The 6954-nt window shown below is 40.7% G+C and overlaps 1 pseudogene; it reads left to right on the top strand.

Annotated features, from left to right (window-relative positions):
* Positions 1-787: 787 nt before the first annotated feature.
* Positions 788-4726, top strand: LOC142361501 (bifunctional heparan sulfate N-deacetylase/N-sulfotransferase 4-like; annotated as a pseudogene).
* The last annotated feature ends 2228 nt before the right edge of the window (positions 4727-6954 follow it).

Genomic DNA, 6954 nt, shown 5'->3' with positions numbered 1-6954 from the left:
TGATCATCTAAAAGAAATTCTCTCCTTCTTCCTCTTTCCCCAGTTATCTAGTTTATATTAAACTAACTATGGGTTTTTTTTATCTAGCTATCCTGCAACAGACATAGAAGTATAAATATGCGACACATGCTGCAGTCTTTGTAAGCTTCACTTTGTAGAAAGAGGTGCTAGGTTTGTCTCACTTTCTTTTTAGTTAATGCCTTTCCATACTCTGAAGACTTACATCAATATGATTTGAATGAGTCATCTCTCTTTGCCTGAGCCACATACATATACAGAAAGAGAGCAAGAAGTCTGAAGGTACAAAAAAGAGGAGCGGGCAGAAATAACCCCCCACGCCCCCAGTATGGGGCAGCTGTTATACAACAGAGTTGGTGTTTCCCCATCAGTGTTGCAATTATTGGGGCAGGTTTAGAAGCTGCATTACAGACTGTGCTGAGTAAGAGAGCTATGAATCATTCTTGCTGCTTGAGTCTTTTTAACAGGCTCCAGGCAGAACTGGGTTAAGCCAGGCAGGGTGCAGTTGCGACAGATGTTGCATGCTAAGGGCTCTCCTCTCTCTTTCTGGCATTTGTAACATTTGTCCTGCAGATAGTCAGAGACAAAATATTACTTTTTTAGTCCAGCCTGGAGGAGGGAATGACATTGCCCTGGTGGGAGTTGCTGGGGAAGGGCCAGAAGGCTGTGGTGCAGCTAGGGGTTCCCATTTTGGAAAGCGTTGCAGGGTGGCCTTGCAGCTGCTTGGGCATCCGCTGATTGTGAGGAAAACAGCTCAATCCTTGGGACCATGCATCCAGGCAAAGATGGGCTCAGGAAGTGGTAAATGCCCGACAGACACCTGATGGGTCCTCTGCAGCATGCTTGGCATGAGTGAAGCTCTTCACCTCCCGAGGCATAGAGCAGGGGACATTAATTTGTGTCCCAATTTCTTGGGCATTTTCTCTTTCCCTTTCTGGGCTGCCCCACACTGTGCCTGGCATAAGTATGGAGGGATGAGGGCAGCAAAGAGACACCCTGCCAGGCAAGGAACAGGTCTTGGCACTGCTAGGAGAACTGGCAAGAGATCCTGGCGGGGAAACCAGACCTGGCTTCTGAGTATTTGCTTGGGGCAGGAAACCTCTGTGACTGTTGAGCTGCACTAGCGGGGAAGGCTGTGGAAGAGGCAAGCCTTAAGTAAATGAATAATTCCTGACAAATCTTCCCAAGGTTAGACATGGATTTTGGTCTTGACCACTGACAGTGCAGAGTTTTTGGTCCTTATTTTGTTAAAAAGCATTTGGGCAGGGGGCTGGCTGAATTATGCAGCTGACACTTTATGTTCCTCCGTTCCTCGCTGAAGTGCCTTGGAGGTTGTGTCCACACAGCACAAAGTCTGGATATCCGTGCAGTCTGCCCGCCTCTCTTGGAAAGGAATAGAGAGTTACTCCAATAGCTATTGTAGTTACACCAATAGCTATTGGTGCTATAACGGTAATGAAAGCTCATTTGCCTTTACAGGTCTGCCATTCTTCAGAGGTATTTTATTTCTTCCTCATGACTTCTGAACAGTAAACCTTGTGGTTGGTCTCTCCTTACCGTTGCCAGCATTTCATTCTCAGTGCCCATTACTACCTGATCTGAACTCTGTCTACTGAAGATAGAAAGACTCCTGTTGTCTACAGTGTGTGGAGCAGGGCCATCTACCAAAAATTAGCTGGCCGTGGTATCTTAATGGAAATTAACATTACTTACAGCATTTTCCTTTTGGCTGTTTTGTATTCTTGGCCCTTATTCTTTGATTTCAGTATGCAAGCAAAATTATCTTTTCATTATAACGTCAAATGAGAAGTAAATATTGTTGTTCTTTTTCTTTCTTTTCAGGCATTGCCTGCAATTGGAACTGCCATTAGAAGTTGGGAAACTTCTTTTATTGTATGTGAGATTTACATGAAACTATAATGGATAAAAGAATTGCAACATCACAACTGAGTTTACAGATTAGTTGTTCCATGCACAGTTAACATATAACTTACTGAAAACTGTCATGTACGTACAACATCCCCAGTTCACTTTCACAGTCATTGGTTATTTATTGCAATGGTTTCATATGTTGTGAAAGATAGCATCCAAACAAGCGAGTTTTCTGTTTATCCCGAGCTTACACACAGTTAAAAGGCAAGACATGTAAGTTTAAAATCATGAACTGTGGACTCTGTGGTCAGGTTTCCTAGGCATTTTTGAAGATTAGTTGGTCTCTTGACTTTATTCTGTATGCTAAGTATCGCTGTTCCTGCTTACAGTTTGTTCAGCAGACAAGCAAGAAACAGAAGTTTCTGACAGTCGACAGATTGGGATGTGGAGACATCAAGCTTTTGCTTTCTCATCTACTTGAGGAGAAAACAGAAAAGCAGTTGAAGTACCCAGAACTGAAGCTGTTGTCCTGCTATTAGTGGAGAGGGTATTCACAGCTGGGACATGACATAACTGCAATCCCAGAACAAGTCGATTTCAGTAAAGCATGGAGACCGCAGTGTGCAAAGTCAATATTCCAAATGTTATTGATAAAGCAAGGGGAAAACATGCACTAATTATTTATGAAAATATTTTATAATATGTAAATACAGGTGCACAACACAGAAACATTTTGGACAGGTACGCCTTGGATTGCAGTGTTGATATGACTGATACGTGTAAGGCCAATGAGAACAATTTTCTCAATGCCCAGTTAAAAGGATTTCCATCGCGTCTGTATAACGGCTTGGGTCTTAAGGATTATTCTGTTAACCACCATTCTCCTTTGCTTCCTGTAACTGAAACTTCTGAAGTGAGACCACAGGCTGGTAAAGACTGGACAATATTCCTGTTCCATGATTCCGCACATGAATAAGTCCTATTAGCTTGAAGAAATTCGTTGAGTCACCTCCCAGGAGGAGCTTCTCAAAGTATTTTGTATGCTATGGTTTGTTTGGCAGCAATTAAAACTTTTGGCTTCACGAGCTAATGTTCGTAGATAACATCTCCTTTCTGTCATAGAAAAGGCTTGCCTGGGTTTTGGATAGGTACATTCCAGTTGATACAGGTGGCATCTGTGTTGGGAAATAGGGAACAAGAATGGATGCCAGGGATGCACAGGTGAGAGCGATTGTGAGAATATCTGTAATTTTAATTACTGGGGTTCACCACGGTGATTACTTTTTACTGCATTCATTATAATGCCCAGCAATAATACACATTGTCATTTTGTTTATGAACTCCTGATTCTAAATGCAGCAAATGTGTACTGAGATAAAGGGAAAAGATCAAGTGTTCCAATGAAAATATGTCTCTTTATACTGGTTAAAGCCTGACATATTTTTACCTAGCTAAATCTAAACTTAAAAGCAGTGTATTCCCTTGTGACTATTTTGTTCCATATATACCACTAAATTACTAAAAAATGTGGTGCTAAATATCATTCTTTGTCCTTATTAACAGTAGTAAAAATTCATTATTTAGACCTACTTACAGTGAAATCAACTGAAATTTTGTTTCTGATTTCATTGAGACCAGGAATGAAACAATCCATATTGATGTCGGTAAATGAAACTGGCCAAATTTTTGAATGTGATTGAACATGTGTAATAAAACATAATACTATAATTCATCTTAATAGGCATGATAAAAAAATAGTTTTCATACAGCCTGCAAGTAATACAAATGAATAAAAGTCATTTAATTGCAAAGGATTTCAAAAGTCATAGTGATGACTTAAAAATGACTGCTATGCCAAATTTTAATAAAATAATGACAGCTTCATTAGCTTTAAAAATGTGCATAATTTACAGGAAAGTTATATTAGTGTTGAGGTGACATTTTCTATTTTATTCAGATTAAAATTGTGTAAATAGGCTATTTGAATTGCTCACATTGTATATTAAAATTAACTATTCAGGAATTACTTCTTCAGCTTCTCATGAGAATTACCCTTATTCACACAAGAAGTCCCATTGACTAATGGCATTTCTCATGCATAATCAGATGACAGTGGCACAAAGATAGGAATTATTCATGTGAAAACTACCAGCTTCATCATTCTTTGTTAAAATATTTGCTAATAATGTTTTTTTTCATGCAACTAGCTATTTCAGTGTTCAGTGCTGCATGGCAGAGGGAAATTCTTTTGTGATCTCTGTGGATGATCGATTTCTTCCCTGACAAATGACAGGAATTAAACAAAATGCTGTAAAGACAGAATGAAGGTGTGGTGGTAGTAGGGGAAAGAAAGAATTTTTTACCTAGATCAATCAACATAATCCTTTTAAGACCATGCATCAGGTATATTTGTGAGTCCAGACTACATAAGGTCTACAAAAAGGTCTTCTCCAACTTAAAGCCACCTTGTTTTTTTAAGCCATATACTCTTTGGAAAGTGTGTAATTTTATGTAAAATATCAGTGTAACTATTGAGACTTACTCTGCTCTTTCGGTGACACGCAACACCGCAGGCAGGCGCATATTCTCAGATACAGCTTTGCCCATTAAGGTAGAGTTTCATTTTGGAGTTCTTTGGGGGCATCCCTTGCTATTCTTCTTGGGGGTACAGGACTATTTACAATAATTTTAAAAATCTCAACCAGATAATATGTGCAAGGTTCTACACTTGGATCAGGGAAATCCCCAGTATCACTACAGAATGGGTGATAAAAGCAGCCTTGCAAAGAAGGACTTGGAAATACTTGTGGATGAAGAATTGGACATGAGACGGTGATACGCACTTGCAGTCCAAAAAGCCAGTTGTATCCTGAGCTGCACAGAAAAAAGCATAGCCAGCAAATCAAGGGAGGTGATGCTTCCCCTCTAGTCCTCTCTTGTGAGACCCCACCTGGAGTAATGCATCCAGTGTTGGGGTCCCCAGTACAAGAAAGACGTCAACCTGTTAGAGTGGGTCCAGAGGAGGGCCATGATGATGATCTGAGGTCTTGAACACCTCTCCTATGAAGAAAGGCTGAGAGATTTGGGATTATTTGGGCTGGAGAAGAAAAGGCCATTGGGTAGACCTTACTGTGGCTTTTCAACATACAAAGAGGGCTTATAAGTAAGGAAAATGAAGAAACATTTTTCACCGGGGCCTTTAGTGACAGGACAAAGAGCAACAGTTTTAAACATGAAGATGATAGATTTCGCTTGGATATAATGAAGAAGGTTTTTACAATGAGGGTGATGAGACACTGGAACAGTTGCTTAGAGAAGTTGTGGACACTTCATCATTGGAAGTGTTAAACGTCTGGTAGGATGGGGCTTTGGACAACCCAATATCATGAAAGTTGTCCCTGCCTATGGCAGGAGTGTTGGACTAGATGATCTTTGAAGATCCCTTCCAACCCAAACCTTTCTGTGATTCTATGATTCTACATGTTGTCTTCTAACATGAATTGTTGTGAGTAGACTTGTCAGCTTTGAAATAATTTTGTAGAGCATTTCTACCAGATCCTTCCCCCCCGCCCTGTCCTGGGTTCAGCCACGACAGGGTTAATTTTCACCAGAATCCAGGAAGGGACACAGCCGGGGGGGCTGACTCAACCTGGCAAAACAGAGCAGGGTATTCCATACCATGTGCCATCAGGCTGGGTTCTAGTTGGGGGGAGCTGGGCAGCGGGAAGTCAGTCGCGACTTGGGAGCGCGCGGCAGTGGCAGGCGGTGAGAGCAGTTCTGCTGTTTTGTTTTGTGTATTCTCCTTATCTATATCACTGTTGTTAGTGTTCCTTTTATTTGCTGTTCTGTTAAACTGCCCTTATCCCTACCCACCAGTTTCTGCCTGTTTCTTTCCATTCACCTCCGCACCCAGGCATGGGGAGGGGCGGCCGCATGGCGCTTTTGTTGCCAGCTGCAGCCAAACTATAACACCCCCCAAATTCTGCTTAAAGTACTAAAAGCAACAGACCTCTTGTTAAGAGTGAATCGTGAGGAAATTCTCTCAAAGACAATGGACTGCATGTATGAGGCTTTGGGGTGAATATCCAGAAATGGCTGATTCCAATGCTGCGGCACTGCCCCTCCCACACTAGCAGAGTTCCTGGTAAAACATTCCTGGTGAAAACAGAGGATGTTGTCAGATGCACCAGAGGTTCCATAAGCACTGAGCATAAAGATGACTCCCCCTAACTCCCCTAGGCAGTGGAAAAATTGTAATTTACTTCAGTAGCTTAGGGATTTCAGCCTTCAATTTTATTCATGTATTATTGTTATGAAATTGTCTTAAACAGTTGGGGTTTTTTCTTTTGTCTTTGCAAGGGGGAGGGAAATGTAGCAAATATGCCCATGTTGAAGTGAAGAAAATTAATTCAGTGATAAGGACAAAACATGATTAACAATATGAAACTTTCATATTATTTTTTCTGTTTGCTTTCTGGTAATAGCATCCTTTCTGAATGGTATGTGTTTGCATGTGCTTTCTTGGCCTCAACTCAGGACAACAGTGGAATCTCAAGAGTAGGCGTCTGTCTAAACAGCTGGCCTAAAATTCAGCTTTACAGTGTAATTGCTGTCATGATGTTAGTTCTGGAAAAATGCAGGTCGCCAATACCTGAGATAACTAAGCAATTGACCAATTTAGTAATTTATAACCTCTTTTCAGTGCAGATCCCTAAAAACATATGGTTTGCTTGCAGAGTTCTACATAACAAGTTTTAGTCTCTTGACAACTATGCCTGTTTTCTATAAGCAAAGTCTTTCATGGGACTCCAAAATCAATCCATGATCATCAAAGAGTGTGTGGACCACAGACTGAAAAATACTGGTTCAACTGATGGATTACACTAGTTAATTTCAGTACAACTTGTATTCCTAAATCATGTGGCAACATTTTGATAAACTTATTGATGACCTAGATATGGATACAGAGCCCTAGCTTTTATTACATATTTCTGATGTGTTTTAGTTTTTCTAGCCACGTTTTCTTGCAACTATGACTCTTTAAACCTCTCTTCATCATGTCTA

This window comes from Opisthocomus hoazin, chromosome 5 (assembly GCF_030867145.1).
Source record: "Opisthocomus hoazin isolate bOpiHoa1 chromosome 5, bOpiHoa1.hap1, whole genome shotgun sequence".
Taxonomy (NCBI): domain Eukaryota; kingdom Metazoa; phylum Chordata; class Aves; order Opisthocomiformes; family Opisthocomidae; genus Opisthocomus; species Opisthocomus hoazin.
The sequence above is the reverse complement of the archived record's forward strand: the minus strand, read 5'-3'. Positions and strand labels throughout refer to the sequence as shown.